At 45.3% G+C, this 20,660-nt stretch overlaps 1 pseudogene; it reads left to right on the top strand.

Annotated features, from left to right (window-relative positions):
* The first annotated feature begins 5,100 nt into the window (after positions 1-5,100).
* Positions 5,101-6,542, top strand: LOC121458274 (annotated as a pseudogene).
* The last annotated feature ends 14,118 nt before the right edge of the window (positions 6,543-20,660 follow it).

The raw sequence follows: 20,660 nt of genomic DNA, 5'->3' as shown, positions 1-20,660 counted from the left end.
TAGATGCTCAAATGCTTATGAATTTTATGTCTTTTTGACAGATTGACCTTTTGACCTTTTGTGTATATGTATGCAGGTATGTGTTCATGTTCACGTGTGTGGTGGTTGAAAGCAAATGTCCCCCACAGGGAGTACCACTGTTTGGAGAGGTGGCCTTGTTGGAGGAAGTGTGTCACTGTGAAGGCAGGCTTCGAGGTTTCATTTATGCTAAAGTTTCACGCATGTGATACTCAGGCCACTTCCTGTTACTTTCTGGTCAAGATGTAGCTGGCACCGTCTGCCTGCACGTCACAACTATGCTCCCCACCGTGATGATAATGGACTGACCCTCTGAACTGCAAGCTGCCACCTAAATTAAATGTTTTCCCTTTTAAGAGTTGCCATGGTCATGGGGTCTCTTTACAGCAATAGAAACCCTAAGATGACATGTATATGCTAGTGCATGTGTGTGGAGCCCATCAAAAAAAGGTTCTTGTTCTCCCAACACTTCTGTATGCAACATCCTGATCTTGTCAGGCCACCAGCATCTTCAGATGCTTGCACCAGGTACCACCCTGAAATTTCACATTAGTCCAAGAAGAGTGTCTGGGAAATACTTGACTGAGGATGAACTCAACCCTGATCCTTAAGGAGATTCGCAGAAAAAGACTTCACTTAAGAATGTGAAGAAGTTTGTTATTGGCCAGCATTTCATCTTAGGACAAACATGCTTACAAAGAGATCACCCCATGATTTTAGGTCAACACTACTACTGACTGGATAGACTCTGGGGTTAACGTTAGAGCTTTGCAATGCTTTTCTTGTGTTATAATGAAAATGGCCCTGGAGGAAAGACTATTGACACAGATACCTGCAGTGGTGAGGGCCCAGTGCAAAAAGCTGCTCTATCTAGCATACTCAAGATCTCTATGGTCCAGGACACACTCCCCCTGCATGCTTCTTACTGAGAGAGGGGCCAAAATACTTACCACTTGATCTTCAGGAAGTTTCCATCATTCTCACAAGGAGCCTGATGGGCCACAAATTACCGCACTGAGAAACCACACCAGCTGCCTTGGGGGCAAGCTTCTGCTTCCGGGGAGATACAACCTGTCTGAAGGTTGCCGGGCAGGTGGTTTCAGTTACATCTAGAGCAGAGCAAGCACTAGACTTTGATTTCATTGGGAGATTTTTTTCTAAACAAAAGGAATATGCAAGGCGCAGCACTTATGTTTGCTGAGCATTAAATCAGTAAGCTGTCCTCACTAAAGGCTTTGACTAATTAAAAATTAGATCACTGTATCCAGAACATGCAGTGGAAACACCACATAACAGGTTCTTTAGATATGCATGTGCAACATAGTCTCTAAAGTTTATAAGTGTCTGTAACTCTGCCTTCGAGAGTGTGTTGAGAGTGTGTTACTTCAACCTCAGGACATATACCATGTCTGGGAAGCTGATAGAACTCCTTGTTAAACCCAGACAAGATTCCCAAGTTTATACACAATATGCAATTTTGGGAATTTACTTTTTAGTGACTACCAAATTAAATCGTGTGAGGCAAGTAGGCTAAGTGAAAATAAATAAATCACAGGGTTTTTTTAATGGCTGTTTGTCCAAAAATCAAGAGAAAATCACATAACTCATAGTATATGTAGCCTGACCTTAGAAAGTGTCTCATCATCTAACAATATGTGGTTTTATAAAACAAACTCCTACACAGAAATAGAACAGCTTTTGACTCAAAAGTGTATATGGTTCTGCAGCTAAAAATAGCAGAAAAGACTTGAGCTTGGAAAGACAGTCATCTCCTGGGGACAAAATTTGTTATGCTTCCTGAGTTTGCATACTGAAGAGCTGTACTGTTTGTAAGACTTTTTACAAGAATCAAACAAACTTAAAAGAGAAAACCCCTCTTCGGAAGGTTTTACAATGTTTTGAAAATTGCACAGTATATTCTAGACGTAATTTAACCAGTTTGCCATGCCATCATGTACACTTTCAAATACTTTTTAAAAGCCCTGGAAGGATTTGTAAGAACGCGCTCAGCAGAGTGTACACGCTCATGAACACGTGGCATGCCGGCTCCCGGCCCTCACTTTCTCCAAGTCCCACCAGACAGAGTCCCTAGGGACCTCTGTGCTCCAGTCTGGGAGGGAGGCCACCTTGTCACCAGGGTGGGAGGGGAAAGCTGCTGACTCACAACCAAATGGCTGCTCTCCCTCCCCAGTCCTGCGGAGAAAGCCACCCTGTGATAGGAAAACTGTCCTTGCTCTCTTGGTGACATTGTGGAAAGGAACACTCCCAGGAACTCCCACCACCACCCCCAGCGCTCACAGTACGCAGGCACAGAAGGATGAAAACCAGAACGAGTTAAACAGAGAGGAGCGAGGGAGAAGAAGGAAGCGCAAGCGTGCACCTTCCATCCTTGCCGGGGGTTGGACTGGAAAATCCCCTGCCCCGCCCCACTGGGACATGCTTGTCCCGAGTGGCTGCCTACCCAGTAGGTCTGTGTAAAAGCCTTCACCCAGACTCTTACAAACGTGTGTTTTTTAAAACCAGTTTATCTTCCAAAACCTCTTCCCTTTCTCGCTCACATCTTGTCATGAAGATGAGCTGCCCGAGAGTGCACTTAAGCCTTCTGCTGTCAACTGGACACTCAACCACTGCTCTGCCCTGGGTGAAGATCTTTAATTCCAAGAGATCAAGAACCTGGCATGTTTTAGATAACCAGAAATTAATCAATAACAGTAAAACTGTGTGTGTGTGTGTGTGTGTGTGTGTGTGTGTATTCCCTAATTGCCTTGAAGACAAGAGGTGGGGGTGACTAGCGAGGAACACAAAGGGACCCTTCTGAAATGATTGACTAGGTTCTGTGCCGGTCCTGATGAAGGTTTACAGCTGTATGTATGTATCATAATTCTGTTAGCCCGCTGTGTATGTGTACATTTTATTATATGTAGGGTTTTTTTTTACCTCAATGGGAAAACAAAAATATTTAGCTGGAGTGAAATACATGCATGCCAAAATGGCTTGGGATAAAGTGTTTTGAAATCTACACCTTACTTTGAAACATATCCCAAAATAAGAGGTGTTGATAACTGGATGGGGTAGGTTAATGGATCTGTTTGTGGTAAAGAGAGACTGTTAAAACATCAATTACAGAGTAAAAGTTGCTCTAGGAGGGCTGTTTGTTGTAGGATCCTTTCAGCTTTTCAGTAAATTCAAAGATTTTGCAATAAAAGATCGGTTTAAAGCACTTTAGAATTGACACTGAATTTGGGTTTCATTTTAGTATAACTTTATGATGAATACAGTTGTTAAATCTGACTCATATCTATCTATGCAAGACCCAGCACAGATACATACATGTGTATATGCATAGGCCGCAGATAGATATAATTCATTTAGTACATTACTAGAGTGATTTAAAAGGCATGGTCTGAAATAAAACAGGCAAACGCTTTATTTTCTCTATCACACACACAGATATCTGCTAGCATGACATGAGAGCTCTCTATGTGAAAAAAGCACTCGAGATATTTTGAGGCCCTGCCACAAAATGTTACACATAAGGTGATAGAAACAGCTCCTCTGCTTGCCTCTCGAGCCTGGTCATCCATGACACTTCCACGCTGCTGACTCTTCTAGGTTCAACTGCAAAGGGAAGCAATTATAACCCCGACTTCACACACACACACACACACACACACACACAAGTGTACAACAGAGATATGAACAACCTTGTCTTCACTTATGGCTGACTTCTCCGGTGGTGCTTCTGATAGGAAATACATCATGAAATAAGTATCTGGGAAGGATTTGAATTGTGTGGGCGTGGCTTCCTGACATCATATACACTGAATACACTTGCAGGGGGGTGCAGAATTGCTTCTGCTTATAAAACTCCAGAGTTTTAATAATGTCATGAAACAGTGTTCAAAACACAGGCAACAACTGATTAAATATAACGAGAGAGCACTGGAATCAGGAAAGAATTAAGCGCCTGGCAACACTAGGCTGAGAAAAGACACATAGGGAGGCACAGCGCTGAAGTCGACAGTGACAGCTCTAAATGAGCTTTACAGCTGCCTGTGAGAAACAAAGTAACAACCCCCTGATTTCTCCAACCGAGTACCTAACACAATGCGGTAACAGAGTGGAGCTGTGTGAAACCCTTTGAGATTGTTGATTTATGTTTCCTGGTGCTGGGACTCAAACCAGGGCCCCGTGAAGAGGTAGGCAAGCACCATAGCCTAAAGCTGACTATTCAGCGACATCACTGGCAGGACCCTTAATATAATCATCACAAAACAAAGCATAGTTAAAGATTCCTCTCTGAATCCAGGTCCAGTTCAGTGTAAACATCGTGAGAGAGGCTGGCGAGGCGACACAGTGGTTCATGCACCGGTTGGCCCTGCAAACACGAGGAAGAGGGTTTGGAGCCTCAGAGTTACAGAAAAGCCTGTGTCTGCTGCCATCATGCAATAATTGCAGTGCGTAGGATGTAGGGGACTCCTGAGACACCTGGTTAGGCAGGTTAGGCAGACAAGGCTGAACCAGCATGCTCTAGAGGCAAGAAGCATGCCTCAACGAAGAGAGGTCATAGAAGTTCCTAACATCAGTCATAGGTCTCTGTCTCTCTGTGTCTCTCTCTGTCTCTGTGTGTGTGTCCCTCGTGTTTGTGCATACATACATACACATAAAATAAAATTCACGACATAAGAATGGTTACGCTGGTAGTGGTGCTAGGGACACTTCCCTATGTTGGCGCCAGTCCGGTTAAGCTCACCTCTGGTTCAAAGCTGCGCCTGGGCAGGCATGGAACAGGAGGATGAGTGGCCTGCTGCACACCAGCCTCCCAAAGATAATGAGAAGTCGACACCAATGTTGCATCAGTGCCTTCTGGAAACAGAGTTCATCAGCCACCCACCACTCAACGTGTATCAAATATGTCAAGGCCTTTTATGTTATCTGCTGAGGAATCCAGGCAGAATGGGGGGGGGGGGGTCACAGGTCATTCTGTCACTATCCGATCATGGTGCGAGGTACCCCTCCCCACTGCCTCCTACACCTTCCCAGATGTATCGTCAGCCACGGTATATCCACCAACCAGGCAGAATGATTGACACGGGATCCCACATGATGACCATAGGGAGTCCAGGTACTCTGGTGGGAGTGAACATAGCTTTTCAGTGAGAATCTGATGTCTCACAGTGGCCTGCCAGGCTCAGCTTCCCACGGCGTCCCAGTAATGGCCCACAGCAGTGCCCCACCAATGCCTTATCCTGTCCCCTCAACAATACCTGCTGCCACAAGCTCTTTAAAAAATGGAATATTGTTTGTCCAAGGCATGGCTTCCCGTGGGGACTGGATGATGCACTTAAATTCCTACAATCTTGGGATGCCCCCAGCTAGGCTTCAGCCATTGCTGATTTTAGATTCCCAGGACTCGCTTGTGACACAGTCAAATTCCCAGGAAGGACCTTTCGTATCTGAGCAGCCCACACCTGGTCCACAGGGGACAGAGAGCCCCAGTGCTTCAAAAGAAGCATCTGGGAGGCCATCTCCTATAAAGGCCCAAAGAGGCCAAAGGTCAGAGAGTTTGGAACTTGTTTTGGGTTCATTTAAGATTATTGTGCTTCTAACTCAAACAAAAGTCCCACCTAGTTGTAAATTAGAGTTCTGCTCTCTCAAGGCTCTTGTCAGCAGGTGTGGCTAGTTGCCAGACCTTTTGCTCTTGAAATAGAGAAGTAGTTGGTCCCTATCTAAAATAAAAGTCTAAGGGTCCAACTAAGTTCCACTTCCCTTTATGGAAATAACTTGGGATTCCACCCAGGGAGTGGTTTGCCTACAGAGTGTTTGGTCTAGGGCCTGAATCTAGGGCGTGAGGGATGAATGATGACCGTGGCCGGTGACTTTCAATTTGTCTGTTAATGCAGTCCTTTTGTTCTACTCCTACCTTTCGACATCGGGGGTATATTAAGCTGTTGGAAATTAAACACGGGTGAATTTTCAGTCCTCACTGAAATTCCCTCCCGATACTATCCTAATGTGTTTCTGTGTTCACGTCTTTGTATTCTTTACTATATGTCTAAATTCCCATGCCTCCACTCTGGAAGAAAGGTATTTTTGTCGAGGCTGGTCTCTGACAACCTCCAGCTTCAAGGCCTTATGTCTGCTCATATGAAAACCATGGAAAAGCTTACACCAAGTGCTCTCACCTCGTGAGTCCTCAGTGTAAACACACGGGTGAGAAGCCCTGCGCGTGTGACTGGGGAGGCTGTACGTGGTCTTTCTTCCACTCTGATGAGCTTGGACGACAAAGATGGATCTACACCAGAGACTGACCACATAAAGGCTCAGAATGTGGCTGACAGTTCCTGAGATCTGACCATCTCAAGAAACACCAAAAAACTCATCAGCGCATGCCAGACTCCCCAACACCTCAGGCCAACAGTGAACAGACAGACAGACGGACAGATCGATGGTCCTCTTGTTCCTGGTCAGGAGCGTTAGCTACCTTTCTTGGATTCTCTAAACTAAGAACCTGTGGTCCATGACTGGGTCATCTCTGGGGTAATTAAAAGTTCAGATGGAAACAGGAAGTGGTGGGGAAGCTCACATGAAGCTCTTGACACCATTGTGGATTCCTCAAAATCTGGTACCTCTCAGGAATTAGTGACTTCTGCCATTTAGCCAGATGAGAAGATGGAGCCATGGACTGGACTTAGAAAGTTCTTTTCTCCTATCAGTCAACAGCAGGGAACACTCGCATGCCTGCCTGTTCCCTGAAACCCATGTTCTCTCCCTGGGTCTTCCACAGTATTCAGGGCCAGATCATGGGAAAGATATCTTAGTATTAGAAGGTACTGAAAACAGTCCGTGCATTTCATCAGGCTCCCTCTGGCCCAGAGTTTCTCTTCCCAGCTCTTAACCGGAATGCTACACTAGAGGACATGGCATCTGGCATTCCATGGGGCCACCAAAACCAAGCCAAAATCAGTCTCATAAGGGAAACTTCAGGGAAGGGGAGATTGGAGAGAGGCAGGTAGTGATACTCTTTCTCTCTATCCCCATGAATTGTTTCAAGTATTGTTTGTCTCCAACAGCAGTCTGGGGAGACCTCCCAGCAGCCTGCAGACACGCCCTTCATGGAAATGTGTTGCCTTGGGCCACTTTACATTCTTTTCCTTCCACTTGATTTCCCTCCTACACCTTGGTGTTGAATGTCCCCAATAAACTCAGTGTTTATGCTGTTTATAAGTTGGCGTGGGGAATGGGAGGGCTCAGGGCAAATTCCCACCATAACGTCTTCTCTACCTGGCCCAGGTATCAGGTTACAGATTTTTCACTTATGTATCTTTTAAAAAGTATATTTATTGCCTGCACATGTGTGGAGGTCAGAGAGACAACTTTGGGGAGTTAGTGATCTTCTAGCATGCATGACCCTAGGATTGAATTCAGGCTGTCAGTTTTGGCAGCAAGCACCTTTCTCTCATGAACCATCTTGTTGCCTTTGTTTGGTTTTGCTTTTGAAAAAGGGCTTCACTGTGGAGCCCAGGCTGAGTTACAGGTGTGAGCACCCACCCAGTTTCAGGTTGCCTCCCCTCCCTTCCTGTCCCCTCCCCTCTCCTCCTCTCCCCTCCCCTCTGGTTTTGGGAGACCATAACTGTTCTGGTAACTCACCCTGGCTGTCTAGAACTCCTTCTGGATTCAGTGGGCCTTTTAACTGAGCCTTAAGCCAACATAAAGGAGCTTGGCCTTAAGTCATCCTCCTTGTAGGAGCTCAACAAAGGTTTATTAAGTTGTAAAAAAAGATAATGAGCTTGGCCAAGCCACCCAGTGGCAGAGCCAGAAACCCAAATATGTCTGCCCCCAAAGTGGGTTTCTTCCCTAAGAGCTGGCACCTTCCATGTGTGTTCAATAGACCCAGACCCAGTCCTGTGCCAGGTATTGGCTACAGAAAGGTGACTATGTCTTACACTTAAGGGACCATGTTGGGCCCACCAATTCACAAGCCTCTACAGCACAAGACATGGGTGCAGGCACAGCTGAAAGATGTACCAGGAAGAACAGGCCTCGGTGTCTGAGCTAGACCTTAACCACGGAGGCCTAGCCTTGTCTCATTCCCAGACACCCTTGGTTGAGCGTCCTGAGCATTGAAGAGTTCGAGGCACGGTCACCCTGACTTTAAGGAGCAGAAAAGACCAGAACTGGCCTCTGCCTGTGGATGTGGGAAGCTACTGTTGGAAGTGGCGTGTGTTAGCCTGGAGTGGTGGTACATGCCTGGAAACCTAGCACTCAGGAGATGGAAGCAGATTAGGAGCTTGAAATGACTAAAAGTGACAGATGACAAATGAGAAGATTAATTCCCTTTCTATTGTGACGACTACCATATATGAAAAGTGTCTTTAAATTTTTTTTTTTGACATTTTGCCTGTACATGTACCACAGTGCTTGAATGGAGGTCAGATGATAGCTCACCAGAGTTTCCCTCCTATCATGGAGGTCCCAGGGATCAAACTCAAGTCTTCAGGCTTGGTGGCAAGCAGTTTTACGATCCACTGGACCATGTTGCAGGCCCATATATGAAAAAAAAAATTGTGAACATTTCTTATGTAGCCCCAAGCTGGCTCTGAACTATGTCACCAAGGGTAACATTTAATTTATTCTTTCTCCAAGTGCCAGGATTACAGGTGAGTGCCAACTCCACAGGTATGTGCCGGGGAGAGACCAGGGCTTCAGTAACACTAGCCAAAGACACTACACCAAACTACACCTGCAGTGGAAAGCTTGTATCTATGATGCAATTTAAAGAATACGTATTTGCCTTTTTAAGTCACTCAAGGCAAAGAATTTGTTTATTTATTTGAGTCTTTTTTTTATCCTCCAGAGATGTAACCACTCTTGGATCTTGGTAAAGCTGGTGTTGTTATTGTCTTTATCACATATGAATCTATCACTAAGCAATACAGTGATTGGTTTTGTATGGTTTTACTATTTTTACTCTGTCTGAGGGTCAATAAGTTTAATATGAAGAGAAAAAGAGAATGGTTACCCTGGGGAACTCAGTAGGTAAGAGTGCTTGCTGTACGGATATAGTAACATGCATTTACATCCCTGACAGATACATTTTCAAAAGCTATATGTGGCCGCATGGTGTCTGTCACCCTGTGCTGGGGGTGGAAGCAGGAAGACCCAGGACTTCTTTGGCCTGGCAGCCTTTGAAAGGGTGAACTCTGGGTTCAGTCACAGACTCTGTCTCTAGAGACTAAGGCAGGAAGTGGTAGATCAGGACAGTCAACTTATTCCTCTGGACTCCATGCACACACACACGCACACACATGCATGAACATCCACCCACGCATGCATGCACATGCACACACATGAATGGTTATCCCAAGACGAGAAAAAATGAATTTTAGACAATAAACTTACAAACTACTTCCAAGAGCAGTTGTAGCAGGCAGGAGTAACTAAAAACAAGGAATCTAAGGCTTTATCTCAGCCTGTTCCCTATAAAGGAGAAAAATCATGCATCACCTTTTTTAAAATACCAGAAAGCAGGAGACGCCCTTCGTCTAAACGTGGCCAGTACCTTCACTTGCTCCTCCCTGGCCAGTGTTGGAGGAGAGGAATGTTCAGGACACCCTGTTCATCTACTTATCAACATGTAGAAACACTGGTCTTAGTCTCTAGAAGCTGACAGTTTGACCCAGCTATCCTCAGCCTTCTGGCTCACATACAAGCCAGGCAGTTCTTCGTGTTGTAGGTACTAATATTTGGCAACATCCCTAGGTTCTACCCCCTAAATGCCAGTAGCACTCATCTGCCCCATCTACAGATATGGTTATCTACAAATATTGTCAAATGTTCCCGGCTGAAAAGACTGAATCTTGCTATGAAAATTCAGCCCTGTGCCGTTCATTGCAGGGGACCAGTTCTTTACATTTATTTGTAGTTTTGGAAAATGTATTTGACCTGAAGCAGTTTCTATTCCTATTATCAGGTTCTGGAAAGTCAGAGGAGCATTGCTAGCAGTGTACATGTTAGTGTGCGTTATCAGTAGAGGAACTGTTCTTCTTGTCACCATTGTACAGGGATGATGGAGCCTTCAAACCATCCAGACAAAGGAAGAGCAATGAACTCCTGGCATTCTCCCCGTTAAAATAATTTATTAAGATCATGAAAACTTACAGAGCTAATAAAACTGTCGAGAGTGTAGGTGCTTTTTCAAGGGCATAGAGAATCAGAGAACAGAGAATGTTTGGAAATACGTACCCAGCCCTTCAGGCTTCTACATGATCCTCTCCCAAGTCTTAAGGTGTGTTCCAAAGGGGCCTGAAAGACAACATCATTGTGACCTTTTCAGAAAATCTTGCTTTTCTTGGATAATAATAAAATGAAACCAATGAATATAGCTTCGGGAGCAGTTTGACATACATTCTAAGAAGGGAAATGTTCATTGGTTTGACTTGACTCAGAAATCGTAGCATCCAGAGGTGAAAATGAGTTCTAAACTATCTGCCATCAAGACTGCTTTTGATTTCTTTCAGGCAGGCTTTGACGGAGGTGATGAAGTGCAGAAATTCTGAATGTGGCCTGGAATGTGGGTGCTCTGAACTGAACCATATGCTTTCAAAGCCTCACAAGCAGATGGCAAAGGTGTTAGCCTTTTTGGAATGGGGACGGCTGACTTTAGATTCATCCAGATGGGCTAAGACACAAAGTGCCAATCAGGGTCAGGAAAGCACGGATGATCAACCAACCAGGTAGAGTGGGTATAAGAATGTATGGGAAGCAGAAGGGTCCCCTCGTGGCTTGCCCACTGTGAGCCTCTTGATCAAAGCATGGAGGTTTGTCATGGAGTCAGTTGTTCAAGATGTGGAGCTGAAAAGAAAATCTTCCTCGAGACCTGGGGCCATCAGAAACCCCAAAGGCAATCCTATTGATTCACAGTTACTTTATTAGAAAAATACTTACTTTAAAACAACCAGAAAATGATGACTATAATCCCAGCAGTTTAAGATGAAGAAGAGGGATGTTGGGAACGTTGAATTTGAGGTTAACCTCACATTATGAGATTCTGTCTTAAAATACCCCCAAAAGTCAGAAAACAGGACAAAGTAGTTTTAATATGTCATTAATAACCAAACTGCCTGAGCTAATTATAGCCAGTATTTTTCTGTAAGCTTTACATGTTTTTCCAGGTGTCTGGAAATACTCCTTCCTTTAAAAGTGTTCTTTTTATCATGGGGGCATGGTGCCTGTGACCCCAGCACTCAGGAGAAGGAAGCAGGAGAATCAAGAGTTCAAGGTCAGTCTGAGCTACAAAGTAAGATTCTGTCTCATAAAAACAAGTTTTATTTGTATATGATACTATTTTATAACCTTAGAAATATTATACTAGCAATGTTCGTATATTCTATATCAGTGTGTCTGTGTGTTACTAGCTGCATTCCAATATCTAGTCATAACAACATAAGCCATTTCATTTATCCCTTGAGCCTTGGTGTTAAATGACTTCCGGATTTGGCTAGTATCAAAAAACACAAGACCTGGGCATGAAGCTCAGTGGGCAAGTGCTGTTCTATCATGTATGAGGCCCTAGGTTCAGCCCTGTGGATGGGGGCTCCGAAATAAGTATTTCTATGTGTAAACTATATTTACTCGTCCAATAATCTCCTGTGGGCAAATTCTCAGTATTAACTTTTTAATCAGAGAAATGTTTAAAAGAAGTTTTTTCAAACATGTTGTCTTCTACCTGGTGCTTACGCTGAGGGAGTTCAGGGGCAGGGCACTTTCCCAGCGTATACAAGGCGCCAGACGAGACCACCATGCTCTAGTTAGGCACGCTCATGCACACCTCTAATCCCAACTCTTGGGAAGCTGTTATGGCTAGTTTTTATGACCACTTGACAAACTAGAGTCACGTGGGAAGAGGGAACCTCGGTTGAAGAACTGCCTCCATCAGATTAGCCTGTGAGCAAGTCTGTGGGCAAAGCGTCTTAACTGAAGATTGATGGGACCATTGCAGATGGGACCATTCCTGGGCAGCTGGGCCAAGCTGTACAAGAAAGGTAGCTGGGCAAGCCTGGGGAGTAGAAGCAGTGACCACCAGCCTTCTTCCATGCTTCAAACCCCTACCTTGAGTGTCTACTTGGGCTTCCCTTGATGACAGACCACAACCCTTGTCTTTTAGTCATGGTGTATTTCCCAGTAACAGGAAGCAACTTGTGAGCCAGCAAGAGCCAGTAAGAGCCAGAGGGGGCCAGTAAGAGCCAGAGGGGCCAGTAAGCAGACTCGTGTGTCCCCCCCCTCCACCCCCGTGGATCTTGCCTCCAGGCTCCAACCTCGGGTTCCTGCCATGACTTTCCTCGCTGATGGACTGTGAGATCACAGTACAGCCAAATAAACCCTTCCCAAGTGGACAAAAAGGAAGCTAGGACGGAATGACATCAGGCTTCATCAACTGTGTCTACAGCGCCTGCCACGTGATGGCGGTTCCTGTAAAGGAATTCCAGAACGTAGCCTACCATCTGAAAGTTACAGAGACATTAAAATGTATCTGTAAATTAAGTAGATAAATTATTGTATAGTTAACCCAAGAATGACCCACAAGAAAACAAGGCTTGCCAACTTTAGACCCTTGAATTCAAAGAGCCATCATGACCACTGCATACTCTTAACTAAGCCCATGAAGGTGGCAAGACTACGGAGTGGAAGCCAGGCCCACTGACAGAGAGGAGGGCAAGCTGACAATGTCACACATATTTCCACTCAAGATGAAACAGGATCTGGGGGAAACTGGCTTCTGATGTGTTGTGTGAGGTGTATGCAGAGACGATCCTCCTATTTCTGACTGGAAAAAGCATCAAAGTGCCCTGAAAGTGGGTCACTGCAGATGTTCTTAGGCAAAGGATGATGTCATGCTAGAATGGAGCAGGCCTTTAATCCAACGGAACTGATGCTCTTATTAAAAGGAAGCTCTCAGACACAAAGACAGTCAAGCATAGAAGGTAGACAATGAGAGACACGGAGACGACACTATCACCAACCAAAGAAAGAACCTGAGCCTAACGCTACCCTGCAGCCTACATCACCCTGACCTCACACTTAAGTCTCCAGAATCAGGAGTCAATTCCTGGGGCTCCCAGTCTCCAATCTGGTACCTGGTGGCAGCCCTGGCTAACTAACAAGCCTCAGTAGTCCCTCCAAAGCTACAGAAGCAAAAAGCCAGGAGCCACTGAGAGCCAACAAAGCAGCAGATTTGGTTTCTAAAATCCCAGTCTCTTCAGAAGTGTACAATGTTAAAGCATAGAAAACAAGCCGGAACATAGGACCCACAGGAGGGACCGTTGCCTCCCCGGGAAGGGAGTGAGCTGCTTGCAGAGAGATGTAAGTCTGAGCAGGGCCATTCAGAAACCCACTCCACGTAGTCTTCACAAGGCCTTCCACTCCCTTCCGCCTCATCTCGCTCTCCTGTCTTCTGCTCTCAGGCAAGGCTGCTCGAGCATCCTACCCAAGCCATCCTGTCCCCAGGAAACCTTATTCTCTAATTGCAGCTTCCAGATTCCCCCAATCCCTAGTTTGGTCCACAAACAAGAGTCTGGCCTTTCAGAACTGGTCATCCGCTATACCTACAGAATAAAACAATCTGAGTGTCTAAAGCAACTCACGGGGCAGTCCTGGGAGACCCAAATGTGTGTCCATACCTAAGCGCACAGCAGGAGTAGCTGGCCAACACGGAACCAACACGGAACCGACATGCTTCTGTGGACTTTTTGTTTCATTTTGTATTTTGGCTTTTTTTTTCTGTCTTATGGCTCTTTTGTCAGTTTGTTTTGATTTTCACTTTTGTTGCCTGATCATTTTGTTTGTTTGGTTTCTTTTCTTCTTTTCCTTTTTAAACTACAGAGAGCGAAAGAACACAGCTGAGTAGTCAGGGAAAGTGACTGATGGTCGGGGGCAGTTAGACTATCCTGACTGGGAGAAACCATGGAAGAGTGTGGTGAGAAGGCCCAGTTAGAGGGACTCAAAGGACAAGGCATGAGACACCTAGCACCACAGAAATTAACTATAAAAAAATAAAATAATTCAAGGTCATATTAGCCTGTTACATCAAGTCTCTAGCCCAGATTCAAGAATTGTACAGAAGTGTGATCTCCTGCATGCCCTGAGCTATCCCAATAGTCACTGTGGCACTGAGCCCTCAAATGACCCAGCACTTCTAAGCGTGACCTCATTTCACGTCTCCACCAACCATCCCCCTCCTTTCATAAATGGAAAAGCAGGGGCAACAAAGAGCTGTGTGCTTTGCCTCAGCTGAGGTGAAGCCGCTGTCCACAGCGGCTCTGTGGACACGGATTTTACTCTCTCAGCAAAACTGGACGGTAACACATAGAAGCAGCTTCCAGCCCGAGTGAGACACAGAAATCTCCACCCAGACACCCAAAGCAGGCCTCAGGAGCTTTGACTGACCAGCCCCTCCATGGGATCCCTGGTGCCCCGCTTGAGTGACAGCTGATTTGCATAACTAAGAACCCTAAAATTAGCACTTTGGTCTGAAAAACATCAGGCCATGCCTTGTGAGACTGATTCCAACTGGACGTTTTTACTGTGTTACACAGAAACAGGAGCGAGCCAGCCAGATCTAGAAATGCTCAAGTTCCCATGTTTCATGGTTTAGTTAGACCCTACACAGACACCATCTTCCACACTTAAGTTATCTGGAAATGATAAGATCCCCAAATGAATTTAAGTAGCTGTTGCTGTATTGTTTAGGATTAGTGACAAGAAATATTTTTTTTTAGCAAAGGTGTAGTTTTCCACAAAAATATTTCCTATTTGTGTCTAGTTGAATCTGCCAGTGTGGAACCTGTAGAGGGGCAGAAATACCAGCACAGCGTTGCCTTATTCATGGAAGCCAGAGGCTTCCTCCCTGTTGCTTCAGAAGTATTAAAGTGGCCCTTCAAAGAGAATCTCTGAAGAAACTGAATTTCAAACAGGACAAAAGAAAATGTCTACTCTATTCCCCAAATTTATAAGCGGTGTGCCTCACTACTGCTCACCAAGGCCCACCCAGACCTAGGGGCTATGGAGGCTACTCAGCTGGCCTGTTTCACTCTCTTCCAGAGAGCTGTCATCTTCAGCAACAACCTAGGCCTAAGTCCTCACTCTGCAAAAACATCAACAGAAGCAGACAGCCGCACCCACCAAGGGCACAGACGAGGTGGGGGTGAATCTGTGGCATGTCCACATGCAGATAATGACACACCGGGGAATTCTATCATCCTGGTCATATGCCCAGGCTTCTACTTGCCTCTCAACAAGTCCTCAGAATACACCTAAAACACAGGCTGAAACTCCAACTGTCAGACTGAACGCAACCGTCAAAACCACTTCTCAGGCCCATCAGATGCCATGCTTTTCCCCACCCCACCCCTCACCCTCCATCCAACCCCTCACCCCCCACCCCACCTTTGTTCTCACGTTATCCTTTCATACCTGGGGTCAGAGGAAATGCCAGGAAAAATCCCCGTGAGTTTCCTTGGCTGGGTGCCCACAGGATGAACTCTCTCCCTTTGATCACCAGACTACTGATTTAAATTAGTAAACATCCTCCCAGCCGGAAATTGTAAGCAACGTCATAACACTGATGTAAGTGCTGGCTTAAACTTTAAGTAAGTGTGTTAGATTGGTTGGAACCGAGGGGAGCAGAAACAGCTGATGGCAGAGGCGATCTGGTAAGAACCAGTTGATTTCCCAGTTAGCATCACACACAAGCCAAGCCCTGTGCTTCTCTGTGGGATTATTTGGTCCAGCAGGATCATACTACCTAGCCAGGATGCCACTGCTGACAGCCACTGAGAAACGTGTTGTCTCCCTCCATGTTAGGGACCATGACTACCACCCGTGGGTTCCACAGGTGACTGAGAAAAAAAGAAAGAACTTCATTCTACTCATAAGATTCTGTTCCTTACACACACATCACCAAAGAATGAGTGGGGTGGTAAAATGCGCCCTGTAAGTAAGGACCTTCCTTCCCTAGGACAAAGACCGCAGAAGGAACTGGGAGGTGGAATAAAGGGGACCCTTGTGGTTTAATATAAAAGGCACATATGGGTGCGTGATTTTTATCATTAGATAAAAATGGGGAAGAATATGAGCTAATCTGTAGATTATACTGGGCACCAATAATCCCAAACCTAGTCTGCTGGCCCCTCAAGACTCTCATCCGCATCCTCACTCTCTGGTCCTCTCACCCATCCTGCTGGTCCCTCAAGACTCTCATCCGCATCCTCACTCTCTGGTCCTCTCACCCATCCTGCTGGTCCCTCAAGACTCTCATCCGCATCCTCACTCTCTGGTCCTCTCACCCATCCTGCTGGTCCCTCAAGACTCTCATCCGCATCCTCACTCTCTGGTCCTCTCACCCATCCTGCTGGTCCCTCAAGACTCTCATCCGCATCCTCACTCTCTGGTCCTCTCACCCATCCTGCTGCGCATTCTTCCCAACTCAGTAATGCCAGCTCTTTGTTTCTCCCAATTCTGAAAGTTCTTTCCCCATTGGGGAAAAGTTGCAAAGCCCTGTTGATTTATCTAACTCATAAATTTAAGATCACCTCCTAAGCCCTACCTAAGTACTACCCGATCGTGTTCCTCTGCAGCCACACCTCCCAGCCTGTCCCATGTTCTGAGACTATTAACACCCTGGCATGCAGATATACAATATATTAACATTGATGGTATAATATTTCTAAGATTATGGAATAGTATCATATACAAATAAAACATCTTTTTGAGACAGAATCTTTCTTTGTAGCTCAGACTAACCTGGAACTCATGATTCTCCTGCCTCCTTCTTCTGAGTGCTGGGGTCACAGGCATATGCTACTATGCCCAGGGATAAATGAAACACTTTTAAGGGGAGGAGTGTTTCCAGGCCCCTGGAAAAAAAGGTGTAGAAGGACTTGAGAAAATAAGGAACTTAGACTGACTGCGATTAGCCCAGGAGATTTGGTTTTAATGACATATTAAGACTACGTTGCCCTGCTTTCTGACTTTTGGGGTTTTTTTTAAAGACAGAACCTCATGATGTGAGGCAAACTTCAAATCTAACATTTTCAGCATCCTTCTTCCTTATCTAAAACTGCTGGGATTATAGTCATCATTTTCTGATTGTTATGTAAAAAGTATCCTGGCATTCAGGAATCAAAAGCAGGAGGATCTCTGTGAGTCTGAAGCCAGCCTGGTCTATGTATAGAGTTCCAATCCACTCAGGGCTACATAGTAAGACCTTGCCTCTAATAAGAAGAAAAAGAAACAGAAAAGGTTGTTGTATTTAAAAACAAGTAGATAAAGCATGGCTTGGGCGTTTGTTGTTGTTGATGATGATGATTCTTTTTGTAAACATGGTCTCATTCAGTCACCTGGCCTAGCCTCAAACTTGCAATCCTCCTGCCTCGGCCCCTCAAGTGCTGAAATTATAGAAGTATGCCACCACATCTGGCTCCTGAATTGTTATTTGTGACAAGAAAGAACAAACCCACAGGTAAAGTCTTGCCCGTGCCTAAGGAAGGGACCCATCCTTTAAGCAATGACAGCAAAGGCCAAGCTGAATGAGCCTAGAGACACAGCCCACTGCAGGGCCAGCGGCCTGAGGAAACAGCGGGTGCCGCAGAGAAGGGATGCTCTTCTCTGTCTGGTTCACAATGTCCATGCAGCAGTACACTTTACCTATGTTTTAGTTACTGTTGTTATTGTTTCTAGTCCATGATGGTCTGATGGGAAGCAGACAGGCATGGTGTTGGAGCAGTAGCTGGGTGTTTTACATCCTGATCTGCAGGCAGCAGGGACAGGGAGAGAGAAAGAGAGAGAGAGAGAGAGAGAGAGAGAGAGAGAGAGAGACTGGAGTCGGTGTGGCCTGGCATGGGCTTTTGAAACCTGAAGCCCACCACCAGCAACACACCTCCTCCAACAAGGCCACACCCCCTAATCCTTCCAAACAGTTCATGAAATGGTGACTAAGCACACAAACATATCCGTCTATAGGAGACATTCTCATGCAAACTACTACAAACTAACTTACCCAGTGTGTGGGCAGTGGTATGCTTTAACTAATAGAGTCCATTTCACTCTTTTCGCTATCCTTTCAGCTTCTACCACCTCAAAGAATTCAAGAGTTTTTATTACTATTATTGCAAATTTTCCCCTCTTTGGGCTGATGTAGGAAAGATGGAAAACCTAATACGAAATAAGAATGCTTTTCCGGTTCACCCTCATGGTGCCCGCATTCCTCACACTCTTCCCACTTAGGGCTGACAATGGACACAGAGAGCTCCAACTGCGCCATGATGGTGATGTGCAGCCAATAGGTGGGAATCATTGAGTTCAGCGTGTTGTAGGATTCTGTAATTGCCTTGGTAGTGATGAAGTGCTGAGTCGAGTTTAGACCTGCAAAACTCCCCCATTAGCAATGAGCTCTGGCGAGCCATGAGAGTCACTTAGATGATGTCACTGCTTATGAATCCAGTGATTCACCCAAATCATCATCTCAGCCATGTACTCAAAATAACCTTAATGATCATTGGTTATTAGATATAAGTGCAATATTCTGAAAATGTCTCTTACTTTGTAGGAGACTAAAACCTTTGTTGTTGTTGTTGTTGTTCAAGACAGGGTTTCTTTATAGGCCTGACTGTCCTGGAATTCTCTCTGTAGACCAGGCTGCTATAGAACTCACAGAGATCCGCCTGCCTAGCTGAGACTAGAACTTTTACTGAACCTCACAGCCAGAGTTAATGATACACCTTGAGGCCGCTTAAGACAAGATTGATATCCTACTATGGACTCAGCCTGTTTCTTTTAACTTGCCTTTAAGAGAACAATTTAATGATCATACTCACTTGCCCTGGGTTTTCCATGCAATCAACTTTTACAACCTAAGCTAACGTGTAGCTGCAATCTTAAGCTATGTTCTTTTCTGTGCCCCTGACCCAGATAATGCATGTATATCATGTGTTGAAAGCAGAAATATAGATGATGAAAATAATCTTCTAAAATGAAGATCCACCATCAATGTTGAACATAACATTTGTATTTATGTTGGTTGTTAGTGATGTTTGTTGGGGTCAGTTGGAGCCACTGACTCAATCCTTTGTATAACTTCTGAAGATTTCTGTAAAGCATCCCTCAGCCATTCCGCCACGTGATGATCTCTGTGCCGCTCAACAAATAAAGAGCAAATCCCTTGGTGAGGGACAGACAGACACACACAAACATACAGACGCACGGACAGATTCATGAGATAGCCTTCAGGCAGGTAACTTTCAGATTCATACAACAAAGAGACAGAGAACAGAGGACACAGGACACAGGAAGCATGAAGTAGAGAATTCAAATCTGGACTTGCTCTTGGTTAAATGACTCCAGGGGAAAAGGGCTTTTCTTTCTTTCCTTAAGGCAACACTGATGCACTCGTGGTGACTCTGAGTTCATCACTAATGTGTTTAATCCACCAACACTATAATCTTTACCACCACTTCCCATCTTAAAGATTCAGGCAAAATATGAAATCAGCTACAAAAAAAAAACCTGAACATATTTTCTATGCACATCTGAATTTTAGTATCTGTCAACTAACACTGTTGAGCCAAACAACAGGATCCTCTAATGATGGTAGCTTATGTGGATGGAGGGTTATTACCTTCACACAGTAAGCAATTGGACTGATGACTGCATGGTAATAAAACGGCTGACCCAGCTCCAGGAACACATTTGCAATCAAGCCAAAACCAAAGATCGAGAGCTCAGTGATTCCTGCATCTTTTCATCCGAAGCACAAAAGCTTTCCTGGGAATCTGCCTTCTCCTGCTTCTCCCTCTCCCTTCTACCCAGGAGACTTCAGCTCAGATCCCATTGGTCAGAACTGGTTTCCTCAGGCACCCCTAGCTGCAAAGGTACTATTCTTATCTTTGATCCCAGTTGGCCCAGACCTACCAATAGTCACTGTCTGGGCTGGACACGTTGCTGCCAACATATGAACAAAATCTGAATGAGCTCAGTAAGGAAAAAGCAGGCAATGAGGATGGAGCAAGCGGGCAGCAGAACCTAGTCCTGCTCCAGCCAATAGTTCTACCCACAGCTCACACAGGCACAAGGGTCAAGATGGGCATTTGTCAGAGTGAAGTGAAGATAGGAAATCAGGAAGGGCCTAGAGTCACTTCTCATCTCTCAGGATGAGAGTGTACAAACAGGGCTAAGGGTTGGGGGTTTAACAGCATTAGCTCCTCCAGGACATGCTGGCCGCCATGCTGACTGTAAAACATATGTAGGATGAGTTAGAGACACGGAAGCTCTGTGCTAAAGAGATGTCCTTCACAGGCTCTCGCTGCTGGACACACTCAAAGCGCTGCTGGGCATACTGAATGACAGCTTGACTTAACAATTTTTCAACAATATACCAGGGAGAAAGTGATATGCTTTCAATAGGATTTTGATATTTGAATCTGAGTCTTTTCCTGGCCTAGCAACATGAAGCCTATCCTCTGTCAGGATGTCAGGCCGCAAGAGCCGCTGCAGTTCCCATTCAGTGGGGCAATGGCAAGAGGACACACCAATCCTCCATAGCCTGCACTCCCTCTTCCTGTGTGGATCAAAGCTACACCCTACTGTGA

The sequence above is a fragment of the Microtus oregoni genome, unplaced genomic scaffold (assembly GCF_018167655.1).
Source record: "Microtus oregoni isolate MIOR12 unplaced genomic scaffold, Mior012 000001F_ref0000356, whole genome shotgun sequence".
Classification (NCBI taxonomy): domain Eukaryota; kingdom Metazoa; phylum Chordata; class Mammalia; order Rodentia; family Cricetidae; genus Microtus; species Microtus oregoni.
Note: the sequence above shows the minus strand (reverse complement) of the source record. Positions and strands in the feature narration are given on the sequence as shown.